General features: G+C 53.5%; 1 protein-coding gene across 4 annotated transcripts in view; it reads right to left on the bottom strand.

The window, feature by feature from the left end:
• GSE1 (Gse1 coiled-coil protein) overlaps nt 1-18,094 on the bottom strand; it is a 421,108-nt gene that overhangs the window by 386,217 nt on the left and 16,797 nt on the right. The window lies entirely within an intron of this gene.

Raw genomic sequence — 18,094 nt, 5'->3', positions numbered from 1 at the left:
AATCCAGGTAGGGGTAGGCGGCAGAGAAGCTGGGCGCCAAAAGCCACATGGTGAGGCACCGTGGTTGAGACAGACACTGATGGCCTGGGTTCAAATCCCGGTGCTGCCCTGACCCGTTGTGAGACCACAGGCTGGTTCTCTCATCTCCCTGTGCCTCAGTTTCCTCACCTGTGAAATGGGTTCACAGTGCCCGTCATGGGGCTGTTGTCCGAGTTAACAGAGCCAATATATGTGTGCAGCTCAGCAGGTCTGTGCTCGGAAAACAAAAACTTCAGACGCAGGTGATGCACAGCCAACCCACATCCCACCCGGCTGGTCCGCAGGAGGCCGCGGCAAACCACAACCCACCGGCCAGCCGAGCTGAGAATGGTTTTTACATTTCACATTAAAGAATTGTACAGAATAAATAAATAACAGAGAAGAAAATGCAGCAGAGACCAGAGACTGGCCCGCAAAGCCTAAAATATTTACTACCTGGTCCTTTAACAAAAAGTTGGCCAAGCCTGGTCTAGAGGCACCGAAGTTTCTGGTGGAATCACGGAGAGGGGATGGGTGGTGTGGGGCAAGGACCTGAGGACTTAGGAGAGGAAGCAGCAGGACATCAGTGTCCGAGCGGAGGGCTGCATGGGAGGACCTGCAGGTCAGAGACAGTGCCGGGCCCAGCAGCGGGCACCCGCTCGCGTGTCCACCGGGGAAGCGGGCTGATGCGCCTCCGTCGGGTAGAGAAGCAGCCGCTGAGACACCTCGGGATGAGGCCCGGCCACGTGGTGTGGCCCCCTCCATCGGAGCTCAGAACCCAGATCTGGAGGGAACCGGAGATGCCGCAGGGCCGGACCCCAGGGACACAGCCGGCTCGTCCAGTCACCAGCCAGACGATGCTCCACGCTACACGTGGGTCCAGGCACCTGGGACCCTCCTGAACACCCTCTGTCCCCAAGGACCCTAGCTGGACCTTCTCCCACAGGGCTAACCCGGCCTGGACAGGGCGCTCCTTGAGTGAGGCCCTGGGATGGGGACGCAGGGACACCAACGCCATCCTTGGCTACACGCTGAGAATCACATGTGCCCTTTCCTGGCCTGGTCCCTTGGGAAAGCGGCCCCTGCTTCGTGCGCTGCCCCTAAAAGCCACTCCGGTCTTCATTGCCACTGCATGCCCAGCACAGCACCTGGCGACCCTGAGTAGGTGTTTGAATGAGTAAGTGATCGGCCCCAGAGGTCAGCTGTAAAGGGTCACCATCCTCCGCCCACTTTCAGAAGAGAGAGCAGAGGCCGGGAGAGGTGCAGGGCCTCGTCTGAGGTCACCCTGCTGGTCAGCGGCAGAGCTGGGATCTGTCCCAGCACCGTCTGGCCCCAAAGCCCGGCTCTCTCACTGCTGCCAGCCTCGTGGGCGGACGGGGACCTGCAGGCACTGCGGGTGGGAAGGAGCTCTGCGGCTGGGTGGCGAGGAGACCTCCAGAGGAGCCCAGTTACCCCTGCCAGGGGACAGCCAGCCCCGGAGGACGGGGCCCCATCTGTCTTGCTCACTGCTGTCACCTGAGGCCTGGCACAGGCCGGGTGCTCTGCAGGAATCTGCTGAGTGACCGAGGGGCCCCCAAGACCTTCCCGGTGGGACTCTGGAGCCCTGGCCCTACAGGGTCTCCCGGAAGCCCGAGCAGGGGGCCAGGGTGCAGCTTCTGAAGGTGTTGGGGGCAGGGGGCCCCTGGGCCTCAGCTCCACATTTCACCGCTTTGAATGTAAAACAGGAGGGAGCAAGAGAGCAGGCGAGCACAGACACAAACAGCCCCCAGCCGCCAGCCTGTCCCCATCACCAAGAACCCTCCGCTCGGCCCTGCCAAGAGCCGGGGCCAGCAGTGGGCCTGGAGAATAAACATGTCACTGCAAGGCCAGCCCGCCGGACCTCTGGAGCCAAGAACCGCCGGAGGCTGTAAACAGTCTCTCTCTTGGCCGCAGACTCTGGCCCACCTCTCTGCGCTGGGAATTAGCACTTTGCCTGCCATAAAGAGAGGGCAGGCCGGGAGGTGGTGGGGGGGGCATCTGGGGAGGGGCAGTGGGCAGGGAAGCTGGGCTGGCCCAGGGCCAGCACCTCCATCCTCGCAGCCTGCAAGCTCCCCCTTTCTCTAGGAGGCAGTGGGAGGCTGTGAATGAATGGGCCGCAGCGAGGCCCAGCTGGGCAGTGCCTGCTGCAGGCTGGAGAAGGGACAGGGGAGGGGTGAGGCCTCCTCTAGGGGCCCTGGACGCGGCCAGGGGCGGCAGATGCTTTTCACAGCAGCCCAAACCCCACCTGGGGCTTCCAGCTGGATCTGGAGGAGGCAGCGGGTCCCTGGGCAGCAGAGGCCCAGGCCACACTGAGCAACCTCTCAGCCGTCTCGAAAAACCTCTCCCACCAGCCCTGGGGAGCAGTCACCACTCACTCTGCCTCAGACAGTTCCTGTTGCTGGTGCACATCAGGCCCCCAGACTGCTGCCTTCATTTTGGTTCTACCCTCCGGAGCCACAGATCTTCTCGAAAGGCAAATCGAGCCATGCCACCCTCAGCTGGAACCCTTCAATGGGACCCTTGCCCTTCACATCATGGTGCTGCCGGCCCTGCCTGCCTCCTGGGCCTCCCCCTTACACAGCCTCCTCACCATGTGCCTTTCTCCTGCCTCTGGGCCTTTGCACATGCTGTCCCCGCTACCGTGAATGCTCTTACCTCCTCTCTTATGCCTTGTTCGCTTCCTCTTATTATTCAGACCTCGGATCAACAGTCACCTCCCTCCAGGAAGCCTCCCAGACATCACCCCCCCACCGTGAAGACAAAGACCCCCATTACCTACTTTCCACACAGCACGTTCCTCTCCTTCCAAGCCCTCAGCCCGGCCACAAGCTGCTTGTGTGTCCGGTAACCAGCATCTGTCTCTCTCTCCCACCAGACTGGGAGATCTGCGAAGAAGGGGCTGTGTCTGGTTTTACACATCACGGTTTCTTAATCACCAGGCACCTAATCGCACTCAGTAAATAAATACTTGTGGAATGCATGAATCAGTGAATGAAGGGGTCATCTGAATGGCAGTGTCACCTAGAAAGGTCACCCAAGCTCAGTTCAAATCCCCTCGCTTGTCTGGGAGGTCTTCATCAGCAGGCTGTGTCCCCTGCTCCTCGCAGCTCCCCACGGCTCCCGGCCCAGAGGGACACCCACATCCCCTGCGGACAAGAGCATCCCCCCACCGCAGACGGTCACGACTGCGGGATGAAAGGGTTTGGGGGAAACCAAAGGAAGGGAGAAAAAGCAAGGCTGTGATGACCGTGGCCTGAGCACGGACTGTCCGGCCAAACGTGGGTTCAAGTCTTGGCTCTGCTGTGCAGCCTTGGGTCAGTGGTCTGACCTCTCTGGGCTTCAGTTTCTTCACCCACAAAAAAGGACCTGACGATCACAAGGGCTACGCGGAGGATCAAGCGAGCTAAGACGTGCAAGTACGCAACCAGTGAGAGTCTTATGATTCATGATTTGGGAAAACCACCTGCCCACAGCATTCTGGAAGGTTCAAGGGTTTTCTCCGGAATGTCCCAACCAGGGGCTTCAACGGCCTGGACTCTAGAACTCTGGGCCTGTGGGGTACCGCCCACCTAGTTCTTACCCTGTAAGGGAGCTCTGAGCACAAAGCACCCCTGGCTGACTGGCAGGGGCAGGGCAGGTCTTCATCGCAGGGGATCTGGGGCTGCACGACCCTGCCCTCCAGGAGCTCAGCCTGCCTCTGGGGACACTGGGGTCCCAAGGAGGATGGCCCCATGGGGGGTCAGCTCCTGCTGGGGAGAAGGCACAGTCTAGGGGTGGAAAGACCACAGTACAAATCCCACTGCTTAACCAGAGCGAGACAGCACTGCACCCCACCGAGGCAGCTAGAATCAAACAGACAGACAACAGCAAGTGTTGGTGAGCATGTGGGGGGCTCAGAGGCCTCACAGCCGCAGGTGGGAATGGAAAACAGTCTGGCAGTAACCACGTAAGCCAGCAATTCCACTCCCAGCTATCCACCCCAGAGAATGAAAGCATTACACTCACACGAAGCCTCGTCCATGGACGTTCACAGCTGCACTATCCACAACAGCCAAAGAGTGGAAACACCCAACTGTCCACCATGTGATGAACGGATACACAAACGGATATATCCAGACAGCGAATGCACCTCAGCCACAGAAAGGAAGTCCGGACACAGGCTCCCGCACAGATGAACCCTGAACACAGCAGGCAAAGTGAAAGACAGCAGATGCAAAAGACCATATATGAGACGATTCTATTCATTCGAAATGCCCAGAATAGAAAAATCCATACAGACAGAAAGATCCGAGATCACGTTAGGGCTTGCGGGCTGGAGTGGAGATAGAGGAGTGACTGCTCACAGGCACACGGTTTCCCTTCGGGGTGATACACATGCTCTAAAACAGACAGTGGTGATGGCTACACGACCTGGTGAATACGCTAACCCCTGTGAATATGAACTGTACCCGTCAGATGGGTCAGCTGTGTGGTGTGTGAATTCTATCTCAACAAAGCTGTTATAAGAAAAAAGACAACCGCAGTCCCTAGCCTCGGCTTCCTCATCTGTGAAGTGGGAGTGGCTCCAGGCTCTTGCCTTCCTTGCCCCTGGCTCCGCGTCCTGTGAGGCGGATCTGGGCGGCATGCATCGGTGGGCCCTGGCCCTCTGGCTTCCGGTGGGAAGGGCCGGCAGGGGAGAGGAGAGCAGGGTATTGGCTGCTTCATCTTCCTCCCCGCAGGGCCACGTGGACCGGCCGCGTCCGGTGTCCAGCGCATGGCCCTGCACACAGACCCCACGGCTCGCCGACAGCTCCTTCCTCCTGCCCTCGGGCCCCGGTGCTGCCCTTGCTGCCCTCTGTGCTCTCGCTACACCTGCCCATGCCTGGACACACAGCCCCTGCATTAAGCTCTCCTCGGCCGTGAACACGAGTGTGCCCGTGGCTGCCAGGACCCCCCCCCCCCCCCCCCACCGAGCAGGCCCGACGCTCACCCCTTGCAGAGGAGCTGCAGGCCTAAAAGGCCCACAGGTCAAGCCGGCCCTTTAGAGGCTCTGTGTGGGTGGCCATCGGGAACCGGGTGCCAAGAAGGACAGCTGGAGGGCAGAGGACAGGGGTGGGGCCCCGGGGAAGAGGCCCCAGAGCCAGGTGGGAATTCAGAGCCCAGGGGCCCCGAGGTCTGGCTCCCAGAGGAGAGGACTAGGGCCAGAGGAGCCACAGCACCTGGGGAGCAATCCTCCGTGGGGCCGCTGGGGCTGGGAGCCTCACTCCCCGTGAGCACAGATGTTCTGGAGGCGGGGGAGGAGGGGAGCGGGAGAGGCCGAGGGCTGGCCGGCCTCCCCGAGGGGCTGGGGCGCAGCCAGGAGGCCTGCAGCCTGTCACCAGGGCGGCGGCGGCGGGGTGAGGCCAGACCCCCGCCCTCCCGCCCCGCCTGGACGCCTGGCCTCACTCCACCCTGGGCCTGGGGAGACCACATCTGGGCCCCGAGGAGGGTACTCAGGAGAGAGCACACGGAGGGAACTGGTGTGATTTCTGTCCAAACGGAGGTTCCCAGGCCGTCAGCAGAGTCATCTCCAGACACACCCGGCCTCCAGAACCACAGAGGCCTTTCCAAGAGGCACGTGGGTCTCCGGGGCGGGGGGACAATTTCTTCCGCGGGTCCACCCTGAGGATCACAGGGCACGGCGAAGGCTGACAGCCCCCAGACTGTGAGAACTGAAATCGGGCACCTATTCACAAACGCTCTGGCAGGCAGCTGTCTCCTGGCCTCAGGGAGCCGGGCCGGGCCTTCAGCAGCCCCTGGTGTCCGCACCCCGCGCAGCCTCAGCCGGGCTCCAGCGGGAAGGCGGCTTGTGGGAAACTCCCGGAGACCCTGGCGCTCACGCTCCTTCCTGGCACGGTGCCGGATGCCAGAAGGCAGTGGGGACCGGGCAGGAGAGGCTCTGTGACGAGGACAGCCCGCCCCGGCCCTCACCACCCAACCTGACCACCGCTGGGCAGGTGGGGCAGCTCTGGACCCCAGCTCTTCCACACTGTGGACCACAGAGCTGACGGGCCTCCACGGGCCTGGACGGGGTGGGGGCATCCTCCCACCCCACCTCCCTGAGCTCGGTTAAGGCCCCAGACCTCCCACCAGGCTCTCATTCATCTGAAATTTTCCTTTGCAACTCACTTTTTTTTTTTTTTTTTTTAATTTATTTATTTATGGCTGTGTTGGGTCTTCGTTTCTGTGCGAGGGCTTTCTCTAGTTGCGGCAAGTGGGGGCCACTCTTCATCGCGGTGCGCGGGCCTCTCACTGTCGCGGCCTCCCTTGTTGCGGAGCACAGGCTCCAGACGCGCAGGCTCAGTAATTGTGGCTCACGGGCCTAGTTGCTCCGCGGCATGTGGGATCTTCCCAGACCAGGGCTCGAACCCGTGTCCCCTGCATTGGCAGGCAGATTCTCAACCACTGCGCCACCAGGGAAGCCCCGCAACTCACTTTTTTAACCTTCTAAAGATTAAAAAAAACAGCATCATTCACCATCCACAGATGGTAAGGGAAATATACCTAGGGATTTCGTTTGAAAGCACTACTTTCTTCATCCTCAATTCCAAAATCTAAAAGCCTTTGAGGGAAAAAAAATTCCCAAGTTTGTGGCAAATTTTATGTTATGTCCACGTGACCACAATAATATATACATATAATACATACCTAGATATACATATACATATATATATAGAGAGAGAGAGATTTGAATAAGACTCCAGGCCTGAGATGTCTCCCTGCCATAAAATCAGAAGTGGAGCCTGAAGGACAGCTTTCCTGCCGTGTGATCCACGGTCAGTTAAACCTGCATCTCTGGGCTCCTTATAAGATGTCAGCCATTTAAGGGCACCAGCCACACCAGGAAATGCTGGCCCAGGGGAGAGCGCTTGGGACCCAGAGACCAGGGCCCTGAATTCAGGTCTGGTCTCCTCAGTACAGCTGTGTGACGTGGGGGAAGTTAAATGACCTCTCTGAGCGAAGTTTCCTTGTTTCCCTGCTCCCGAAACAGAGCGTCTGTGCAGCCACTGAGACAATGAGACCAAAGTCCCTAGGAAATACTCCACAAATATTAATTATCCCTATTATGACACTAAAGTAGTAGAGATGAGTGATGCTGGCCTGGCCGCCCGAGACTGGAGATACAGAAAACATTCAAGGATTCTTCCAAGAGGTCCCTGGCCCAGAGGGAACTTGAAGCCCCAGACAGAGAGATAAAATTGGCCCACAAGGACAAGCCCCGTTAGTGACAAAAATGAGACCTAAGTATATGTGAAGGTGGAAGGAAGCAGGAAGAAGAGAGTGACAAGGTGTCAGGGAGCAGGTGAGGGAGAAGGCGATTCTGCCCTCAGACAGCAGAGGGAAGGGTGACAGTCCTAGCTATTTTTATTCAGGGGATAGCAGAGCACGGCAAAGTCAGGTAGACATGGTGATCACGTCTTCCAGCCTAGAAGTCTGTCTCCAGGCCTGGCTTGCCCCATCCCCTGGCTGCCGTCCACATCGCCCCCTCGTCTCTGCTGGGACCATTGCAGTAGCCCCCTCCCTGCTCTCCCAGTCACTAGGCTCCGGATATCACCTGGGCCTCCACACAGGAGTTGACTCTGTCTCTGGTCACATCAGGCTCCTGCTCAAAATCCTTCCCCTGCTGCCCCTGGCTGAGCCACTGTGAGTGGACAAAGTGTACCCTCTGGACCGAATGTCCCCATTTAATCCTTTCTGGATCCTGAGCTCCCAAACTTAGATTTCAGAGAAGAAAAAAAAAAAAAGGGGCAGAGGTGCAAACTCCGAGTTCCCACCCAAAGCACTTTTTGACAGACAAGAAAAAACTGCATATTTACACAGAAATAAAGGAGGGGGGCGGGGATCTTGGTGCAGAAACTTGTCTCTCTTCGCAGCTAAGCCAATATGCCTCTGACAAAATAAACACAGTAGGACCTCTGTTGTGTATTCTTGGAGAGGGTGATTACACTTCAGAATAAACACATCTCCCTCCCCTGAGTTGTTGGTCAAAAGGACTGGTGTCCGTGCCCAGCTCCATGTGAGCCACGCTGGGGGACAGTGGAGTCCCACGCCCCAGCGCACACCCTGCCAGCACAGAGGAGGTCTGGCCAGGAGGCAGCACTGGGACCTGAGCCTGGGAAGCCGGGAGCCCGAGTGTGTGTACACGGGGTGGGGTCTCTGCGCTGCTCGTCAGGATCAAACGGCGGCGTCCAGGGTTGTCTGGGGGAAGTCTGGAGCACCTCTGAAGCCACCAGGGCCTCCCCTGGGGGGAGCTGTCAGCATCCATCCCCAAGTCCAGCCTCCGGCCAGCAGGACTCTGGACCACCTCCTTCCCACCCTCCCTGCTGTCTCACCTCTCCCACCAGCCACCGAAGGACATGTTGCATGCTGTGCCTGTCCCCTCTTTACCGCCCATCTCCTTGGCGGCAGGGTCAGCTCCGGACGCGTAGGGACTCTGTGTTGTTCATGGCTTTGCGCCCCCTGCCCGTCCCAGGACAGGGCCTGGCCTGCAGCTGGCACTTAGAAAATGTTTGCCCAGTGAATGCACTGGGCCGGCCTCTCTCATGCATCCATTCATCCGACCAGCAGACGAAGATCCCTTTCTCTTTCACATCTAGGGACATGTGACCTCCTTTCTCTGTGAGCCCCTGTCCCCATGGCTGGGGGCTGGGGTGACCTGTTCCGTGATCCTGAGAGCCCCCCCAGGGCTACGGGACGGCGGGGAGCTGGACGCAACCAGGGTTTCCTGTTTCCTTCCCTCCTCTCACCTCCCAACAGGCACCGGGAGCGAGGACCCCTGAGGACCACAGCTCAGCGGACAGTATCCTCTGTGTAGGAGGATTCACGCAATTACACGTGTCTGTGTAACTGCATCAGTGTGCTGTACAGCAGAAACCAACACAATGTATATCAACTACACTTCAACAAAAATGAATAAATCAAATTTTAAAAAGAGAAAAGGCATTCTTGGCTGGAAGTAAGAATTGCTGCCTCCTTGGAGAAAAAACGTTCAGTTTGTCATTGACTGAATCTAGAAATTGCCCTCTACACTCATCACACACTGAAGGCAGGGTAAGATCATGCTGACTTTGCTCCGATCGGACCGGCTCAGCTCCAGCCACGAGGCTGAGGGTCAGCCCTGGAACAGCTGTGCTGCATGGACAAGCCGCCCTTTTCCAGCTATCAGAGCTCTTAGGATTTTCCCATTTTGCCAACCGGGAGACAAGAGGCCCTGGATTAAGGTCCTTCGCTCCAGGGTGACAAAGAGTGGGGACACCAGGACCAGGTTCCCCGACCTGGGTGACACATGGCCTCTTGATCCTGGGAGAGAACTGCCAAGTGACCAGGTGTCTGGAGGTGTTGACTTTAGCCCTGCCGAGGGGCAGATGCTCTCGGGACCGTCGGCAGCTGGAGAAACACAGCCCCTGTTATGTTTCTTCTTGAATTCAATTTGGTGAGCTGATTTCTTTGGGATTTGAGGCCCTAAACTGAGATACAGAGTCAAGATTTTAAAGCTGGAAGGGCCCTGGGGGTCATAAGCCTTCCCCGCCCTTCCCCAGGTGAGTGAGGGCCTCCCTGTGTCCCCAGTCTGTTCCCCTGGGGCTGACCCCGGCTCGGCTCTTGTCCCACTGTCCTGGAATCGCCTGCCCATCTGTCCAGCTTCCCCACCAGGCTCTGAGCTCCTCGGGGCTGGTGCTCCCCACCGTGTCTGGCACACAGAAGGTGCTCAATAAATGGTTGATCAATGAATGAATCGCATCCGCCCCCCTTCTGACCCCAAGGAAACAGGGAAGTTTAAGCTGATGGTCCAAGGTGACCAGATAGCCAATGGGTCCCCAGCAGGGTCTCGAGACTCCCTGGGCACTGCTTGGCCCCTAGCGCAGCAAGACCAGCTCCAAGACTCACGGCCAGTCCCCAAACGCTGTGGACACGCGGTCACTCCCAGCAGCCGCAGGAGAAACCCAAGCACAGAGTGACCTTCAAATTCAGTTAAAAATGGATTATGCTGACCTTAATAAAAGATCCATTTAGCTTCTGGATGAGAGAACGCAAATTCCAGCAGGTCCCACCCGTTTAAGCACGTGGCGTCCGGGGCTTCTTCCCGGGGCTGCCTGGGAGCATTTGCGCAGGATGATAGCATGTCACTGGAGGAATTTATGGAGCTGCTCAACGTCTGGGCAGGCCTGGCTTCCAGCAACGGCGGGGAGAGCAGGCTGGGTCCCACTCGCGGTGGAGACAAGCTGACTTTCTAAAAGCCTCAGATCAAACTCTACTCAATACTCTGTAGTGGGGACTTCCCCGGTGGTCCAGTGGTAAAGAATCCGCCTTCCAACGCAGGGGACGCGGGTTCGAGCCCTGGTCTGGGAACTAAGATCCCACATGCCGCGGGGCAACTAAGCCCGAGTACCACAGCTACTGAGCTCCCGTGCCTCAACCAGAGAGCCTGCGGGCCGCAGACTGCAGAGCCCACGCGCCCTGGAGCCCGCGCGCCACATCTAGAGAGAGAAAACCCTCACGCCACAACTAGAGAGAAGCCTGAGAGCTGCAACTAGAGAGAAACCCGAGCAGACCGTGCGCCGTAATGAAAAGATCCCGCACGCCTCAACAAAGATCCCGTGTGCCGCAACTAAGACCCGACGCAGCCAAAAAAAAAAATAATAATAAGGAAAATAAATAAATAAAATTAAAAAATATTTTTAAAAAAATACTCTGTAATGGCCTATATGGGAAAAGAATCTAAAAGAGTGGATATATATGTATATGTATAGCTGATTCACTTTGCTGTACACGTGAAACTCACGTGTAACATAAAAACCTCAGACTGAATTTTAAAAAATCCCCAATGCCCCCAACACAAGGGGAGTCCTGGGCACACAAGGGGGTCCTTTTTTCCTTTTCTCCTGAAATTGAAAACGTAACACACACTCATTGCACGAGTCAAACAGGGCAGGAGCATGCGGGTAAAAAGCCGGCCATTCCCCTTGTTCTCTCCCTACAATAAGACGCAGTTCCTTCCCCACTTCTCTCCATCTTCAAATAAACACCAAAGTCCAGAGAGGAGAGCGGCTTTCTCTCCCATCACCTAGACTCTCCTAGAGCCAGGACTCGACATCACACGGGCATCACTCCAGTGGCGGCACTCGTAACACTGATCCCCAAATCCTTACAGGCCCCAAATCCAAAAGTTCTGGAGACAAAAACTGCTCTGCACTCGTTTGTCAGCAAAACCTGCCCTGCCTGAAGGCTATTTATAGTCCCGGTTTCTTTCCCACCGGGTATTCACATTGTGCCACAGGGACAGGACGGGGTTTGATTCCACGGTGCTGCCCCTGGCCCTGCTGAGGTGTTATGTAAAATGCAGCATCGGCACTAAAGAATCTTACTAAGGGGCTGAAAAACTTCAGCAACGTTTCTGGCCCGAAAGGCATCCAACAAGGGATGTGGACCAAAAGTGACATGAACGGCAGCTGCTAACTTGCACGACAACAAGCTCTCCTTCTTTCTAACCTTCTTACGATATTCACGGTAGCACAGTGCCTGGGACATCCTGAATCTTCTCTGTCATAGAGAAATTCACAGGGTAAATTTCTGCTACCACATGCGATGCTGCAGCAGACACCCGGATACACACACACACGCTGGAGTCCTGTTTTCTACAGGGTTGATCAGCAGTGCATACCCCAAATGGTGGTGAAAATACACTGCAGATGAAGACAGCTAGGTGCCACGTGGCAGTGTTCCAAGACGCTGAAATCAGAGAGCTGAATCCAAGTCCTGGGTCTGCAGACGGGCAGCTGTATGACTCAGGGAAAGTGACTTAACCTCTCTGGGCCACGGGGAAAATGAGAAGCTGTGAGGCTACATCCAGCTCCCACTGCTGCCCAGGCCTGGGTTATAGCAGCCGCCTCCCAAGGGGGTTATACCTGTTTCCTTTTCTTCTCCCAACCTGCCTTTCTAACGCCACTCAGAAAAATCCTTCTTTTAAAAAAGAGACATGCACCCCAGTGTTCACTGCAGCACTGTTTACAATCGCCAGGACATGGAAGCAACCTAAGTGTCCATCGAGAGAGGAATGGATAAAGAAGATGTGGCACATATATACAATGGAATATTACTCAGCCATAAAAAGGAACGAAATTAAGTTATTTGTAGTGAGGTGGATGGACCTAGAGTCTGTCATACGGATTGAAGTAAGTCAAAAAGAGAAAAACAAATACCATATGCTAATGCATATATATGGAATCTAAAAAAAAAAAAAATGGTACTGATGAATCTAGTGACAGGGCAGGAATAAAGATTTAGACGTAGAGAATGGACTTGAGGACACGGGGTAGGAGGGGGAAGCTGGGGCAAAGTGAGAGCAGCATTGACATATATACACAACCGAATGTAAAATGGATAGCTAGTGGGAAGCAGCCGCATAGCACAGGGAGATCAGCTCAGTGCTTTGTGACCACCTAGAGGGGTGAGATAGGGAGGGTGGGAGGGAGGCTCAAGAGGGAGGGGATATGGGGATATATGTATACATATAGCTGATTCACTTTGCTGTATAACAGAAACTAACACAGTATTGTGAAGCAATTATACTCCAATAAAGATGTATTTAAAAAAATAAAAATGTGCTACTTCAAAAATAAAATAAAATAAAATAAAATAAAATAAAACCACTTCTGTTACGTTGCTCTCAACCCTCGCTGCAAACACACAATGGCTTTTTATTGCCCCAGTGAATGGAGCCCAACCTCCTCTGTTGGTTTAAGAAAAAACAAACAAACAAACAAAAACCTTATATTAAAAATAATAAATCACCTGAAATTCTGTCAACCTGGCTGGCTTCATCTGTGCCTGTTTCTCCCCCATCTGCGCACATCCACACACAAGGGCACGTGGCTTGATCACAGTGGGTGGACAGCCCTGCATCCCAGTGTCTGCCCTTTACATTATCTCTTAAGTGTTTCCTATGCTGGGAAGGAGACTTCACGTTGACCTGAGAGCCTACGACCGGCCCCAGCAGAGCTACACCCGCCTTGCACGTTCACTTGTAGCCACACCAGCCTCCTCTTTAAAAAAATACAAAGACTTCGGCCTCTTGTATCCTGCTCCCTGGGCACTTTTGCCCACCTCAGCCCTGGCATCAGAACCTCAGCATCTCACACTGGAGAGTGTCTTGTTAAGTATTTCCTGAAATACATTGTGCACAACAGAAGTCCTTTCCCTGCCTAGAGGATCACAGTGCATGTCAGTGCATCAAAGGCATTGATAAGTCCTGCAGCACACAACCCCGTTTAGCTTTCTTTAATCTACTGTTTCCCAAACGTACGTGAATGAGGAAAAAAATCATCCCAACACCCGAGTCCTTAGTGTTCCTTGGCACACACTTGGGGGCATGCTAAGTGTCTGAGGTCACCTCGCACACTTCCGGAGGCATCTCCTGCTCAGAAACCTTCCCGAAGGCCCCCACCATCTCCCTGGTAACCGATCTGAATCCTGAGCCTGGTGTTTGTGATCAACAGTGTCTTCTGTCCTTTTACCTCTTGAAAAAAGAAGCTCATTGTGGTCACTGCCATGTGCAGACCCGGAAGAAGCAGACCCAGACCAGCCCCTGACCAGCTGGGTGATGTTAGGCAAACCCATTAACTTCTCTGAGCCTCAGTTTTCTCGTCTGTGAAATGGAGGAGCCAGCACCTCAGCACCAACGTCTTAGGATTCTAACTTCCCTAGGGGTCTCAGCTCACAGCTCCAGCAGAGACCAGTGGGGGCTACCAAGTCCAAGAACAGCAGTAAAGAGTAAAGGTGATTTTTTTCCCAAAGCAGTTCAGGAATGTGGAGTCAGGATGTCCAGATGTGAGACCCAACTCTCTGCGACCTGGCTGCGTGGTCCTGGGTAAGGCCTTGGTCCCTGAGCATCACTTCCTCCTTGTAAAATGAAACAGGCCTCACAGACACACAGACACAAACATACACAGAGACCACACACACACAGAGACAGACACATACAAACACACACAGAGACACAGACACAAACACACGCACGGACACACACACAGGTGCATGTAAAACTGGTGAAATCTGAATAAGATGGGCGGGTTGTGTCAATCTCGTGGGAGTGACGTTGCACTATAGTTACGTAAGATGCTACCACTGGGGAAAACTGGGTGATTTCTCACAACTATATGTGAAATCACAATTATCTCAAAATAACACGTTTTTAAACAAAGAAGGCTAACACCCATATCATGGGGACATTGCGAGTGTTCAACAAGATGGCATATTTATCATTCTCTTCGTTATGCCTAACCACACAACGCGTGTTCAGTAAACAGACAGTGAAGAACTGAATGAATGTAGGAATACGAGGAGCACATAGTAGGTGCTCAATATTTTTCCTTATTCTTTCAATAAGGTCTTACCAGCCCGGAAAAGTAAACTCATTTGAAGCCTGCTTGCTGGGTATGCTGTCACCAGAGGGCCCCCTGTGGTCTCCCCACAGCAGAGGCTTTATCAAGACTTGCCAGTTGGGCTTCCCTGGTGGCGCAGCGGTTAAGAATCCGCCTGCCAATGCAGGGGACACAGGTTCGAGCCCTGGTCCGGGAAGATCCCACATGCCACGGAGCAGCTAAGCCCGTGCACCACAACTACTGAGCCTGCACTCTAGAGCCCGCGAGCCACAACTACTGAGCCCGCGTGCCACAACTACTGAAGCCCGCGCACCCTAGAGCCCGTGCTCTGCAACAAGAGAAGCCACCGCACTGAGTAGCCCGGGCACCACAACGAGGAGTAGCCCCTGCTTGCCGCAGCTAGAGAAAGCCCGTGCGCAGCAACAAAGACCCAACGCAGCCAAAAATAAACAAATAAAATAAATAAATTTATTTTAAAAAAAAAGACTTACCGGCTGCTTGGGGGTGGGGAGGAGAACAGGCGTTGCCAGCAGAACCACGAACAGGGTTCACTCTTGCTTGGGAGGGCGTGTATTCAAATCCCACCTCTCTCCCAAAAGGGCTGAGGTGGTTTTTCCAGCAGAGGCCCAGGTGTGAGACAGGCCGCCCGCACCCCCATGCCTGCTCCCCTCCTGCCCGGGTCCCTTCCCACAGCCGGTCCAGGAAAGCTGCTCAGAGGCTGCCAAAGAAAACTTCCCCCTCCTGGTCTCCCAGCCCTCTGGCCACTTGCTGCATGGCTAGCAATGAGGCCAGGAGGTTCCCAGGCTCCCCACCGCCTGATGAGTCCGTGCTAGGGCAGCCCCTGAGGTCACCCAGTAAAAGCCAAGGTGGGGGAGCGGGGGACAGGCCCAGCGTGGAGGGAGCCGAGGGGCAGCTGAGGTTCAAGGCAGCTTACTGCAGAGCTGCCACATCTGTGCAAACCCAGAAACAAGCTGGGAGTCCAGCAACAGGTGACCCAGGGTCACCCATAAAATTCCTATTCTCAAAGGATACTAATCGACATGGGAACCACAGGATAACAGCTAGCTTGCTGCGCTCACCTGTTATAGCTCGTCCGACCTGCAAAACAACCTTAGATAAAGACTGCTACTACCCCACTTTACAGGTGGGGAAATCATAGCACAAAGAGGTTCAGTCACTGGCCTAAGGACATACAGCTAGTAAGGGGTGAAGCCCCAAGTAGAACCCAGGCATCCTGGGTCCACAGTCCGCAGTCCTAGCCCCTCTAAAAAACATTCATGATGTCCTAGGTGGAAAAGACTAGAAGACACATCATGCAGTATGATCCCACCTACAGCAGTGTGTGTATGCGTGTGTATGCACATACGTGCATTTAAAAAGGCTGGAAGCTCTGAGTGGCAGAATTCTGGGTAATTTTTATGACTTCCCTTGTATCTCTACTGTCTACCTTTTCAACACAGACCATGTTAGACTTCAGGAAAAGATCTGAAACTGTTAAGTCAGCTGCCCTTGGTCCCTCCTTTCTCTTTCCAGGTGCCCTTCCTCTGCATGTTCCCACCCAGGCCCACAAGCTCTGGAAACTTCCCTCAGGGCCTGAGTCCTTTCTGGCCACCATACCATACCCGCCCCCGAGGCCTGTCACGAGGTCAGGGAAATCTCCTCTAGCCAAAAAGCTTACACAGCCTTGCCTGAAATATACTTTACAGTGGCATAAACGGCTCTGTGCTCCCTAAATGTTCACTCTTGGGAGCGGGGAGGGAGTAGGGGGGGTTAAATGATGGCCCTTCTATTTGGGAGTCTATCTCACTGACATTAATACTGTGTTTACAACACTGGGAAACGTTTATGCTGGGACATTAAGTGAATAAGAGCAAGATGCACAACTGCACATAGAGTTTCATTTCAACTGTGAGAAAAGAATGCATTGAAAATGCCCAGGAGAAAACAAATAACAATGTTAACAGCAGCTGTCTCTGAGCTACGTGGAGAGCAGGTACTGAGGCTGGGATGGGGCAGTAGTTCTCCTTCATTCCTTCTCGTACTTCCCCAAATCCCTACAATAATAATGGAATCATAATGAAAATAATAGCTGGCCCTTCTATGGGGTTTACTAACTGCCAGATACCAAGCACTTTACATGCATTAATTTACTTAACACCCTCTTTGAGGCAGGTACAATCACAAATGTTTCACAGAAGAAGGAACCAGGGCACAGAGAGGTTAATTTACTTGCCCAAGACCACACAGCTGGGATGTGTCACCTTTAAAATAAAAAAAAAATTTTTTTTTGAAGTATTAAAACCATCTTTTGATATGAAGCCTCAAGGATGGAAAAGAATTTTAATATTTATTGAATGTGTACTGTTACTGATATACAAATAAACGTAACTTGCCCACCTGCTTTTGCTCTTCTTTTAAAAACAAATCGCACATGCTGGTGGGCATATACCCCTGTAGAGCCTCTTTGAAAACAATCTGACAGCTCCTCAAATGGTTAAACCTAGGGTTATGATACGACCCGGCAATTCCACTCTACATATACCCTCAAGAGAAAAAAAATACATTCACACTAAAACCTGTACATGAATGTTCAAAGCAGCACTGTTCACAAAAGCTGAAAGATGAACACAACTCAAAATATCCATCAACCACTGAACGGATAAACAAAATGTAGCCTATGCATACAAAGGACTATTACTCAGTCATGAAAAGAAGTGAAGTACTGACACACGCTACAGTGTGGATGAACCTTGACAACATTATGCTGAGTGAAAGAAGCCAGACACAAGAGACCACATATTGTATGATTCCATTTACATAAAATGTCTAGGACAGGCAAATCCATAGAGACAGAAAGGAGATGAGGGGTTGCCAGGGGCTGGGAGGAGGGGAGAATAGGGTTTCTTTTAGGGGTGATGAAAAATGTTCTACGATTAGACAGTGATGATGGTCACACAATTTTGTGAATATAATAAAAACCACTGAATCGCACACTTTAAAAGGGCAAATTTTATGGTTTGCAAATTTATCTCAATAAAGCTGCTATTGGAAAAAAATTTTTTTTTAAAGAATGCAACTCACCCAGAAATAATTCCCATGGTTCTGAGAGGACACAAGGTAGCCGTGAAGATGGAGGGTCAGTGGATTCACAGAACGATACTGTTCACCATGCAGCCTCACCCTCCTGAGCCCCCCATCTGGGCTTAGGGCTGGGGATTCCCCATGGCTTAGCAGCTGGGACTGGCCTTCCACAGGCCCTCAAATTGCTAATGTAAAAATATCAAGATATCTGTGACGGGAGGGATAGCCTTAGCTGATGAATTGGAAATATCCCGGGACACTGGCACTCTGCCTCAGCCTCTAACATTCTCTGTGTTCATGGGCAAATCCGTTCCCCTCCCTACGCCTTCTTTGATAAAGTGAGGGAGGTTGGACTCAAGGATCACTAAGCTTCCTCCCAGGACTAAAGAGACACTCTGAGATTGGTCATAAATGCAAAGACAAGAGAAACAAAAGTTTCAATCAGGTTACAGATGAAATATACTTTGTAGCAAAAGCATGGATGGACACCAACATTTTAAACAGTGGATACTTCGTATAATAAAAAGTGAAACAACATTATTGAATATGTATGTTCTAAATAACAGAGCCACCAATATATA

Source organism: Balaenoptera ricei, chromosome 19 (genome assembly GCF_028023285.1).
Source record: "Balaenoptera ricei isolate mBalRic1 chromosome 19, mBalRic1.hap2, whole genome shotgun sequence".
NCBI lineage: Eukaryota > Metazoa > Chordata > Mammalia > Artiodactyla > Balaenopteridae > Balaenoptera > Balaenoptera ricei.
This window is presented reverse-complemented; position numbering and strand designations above follow the sequence as displayed.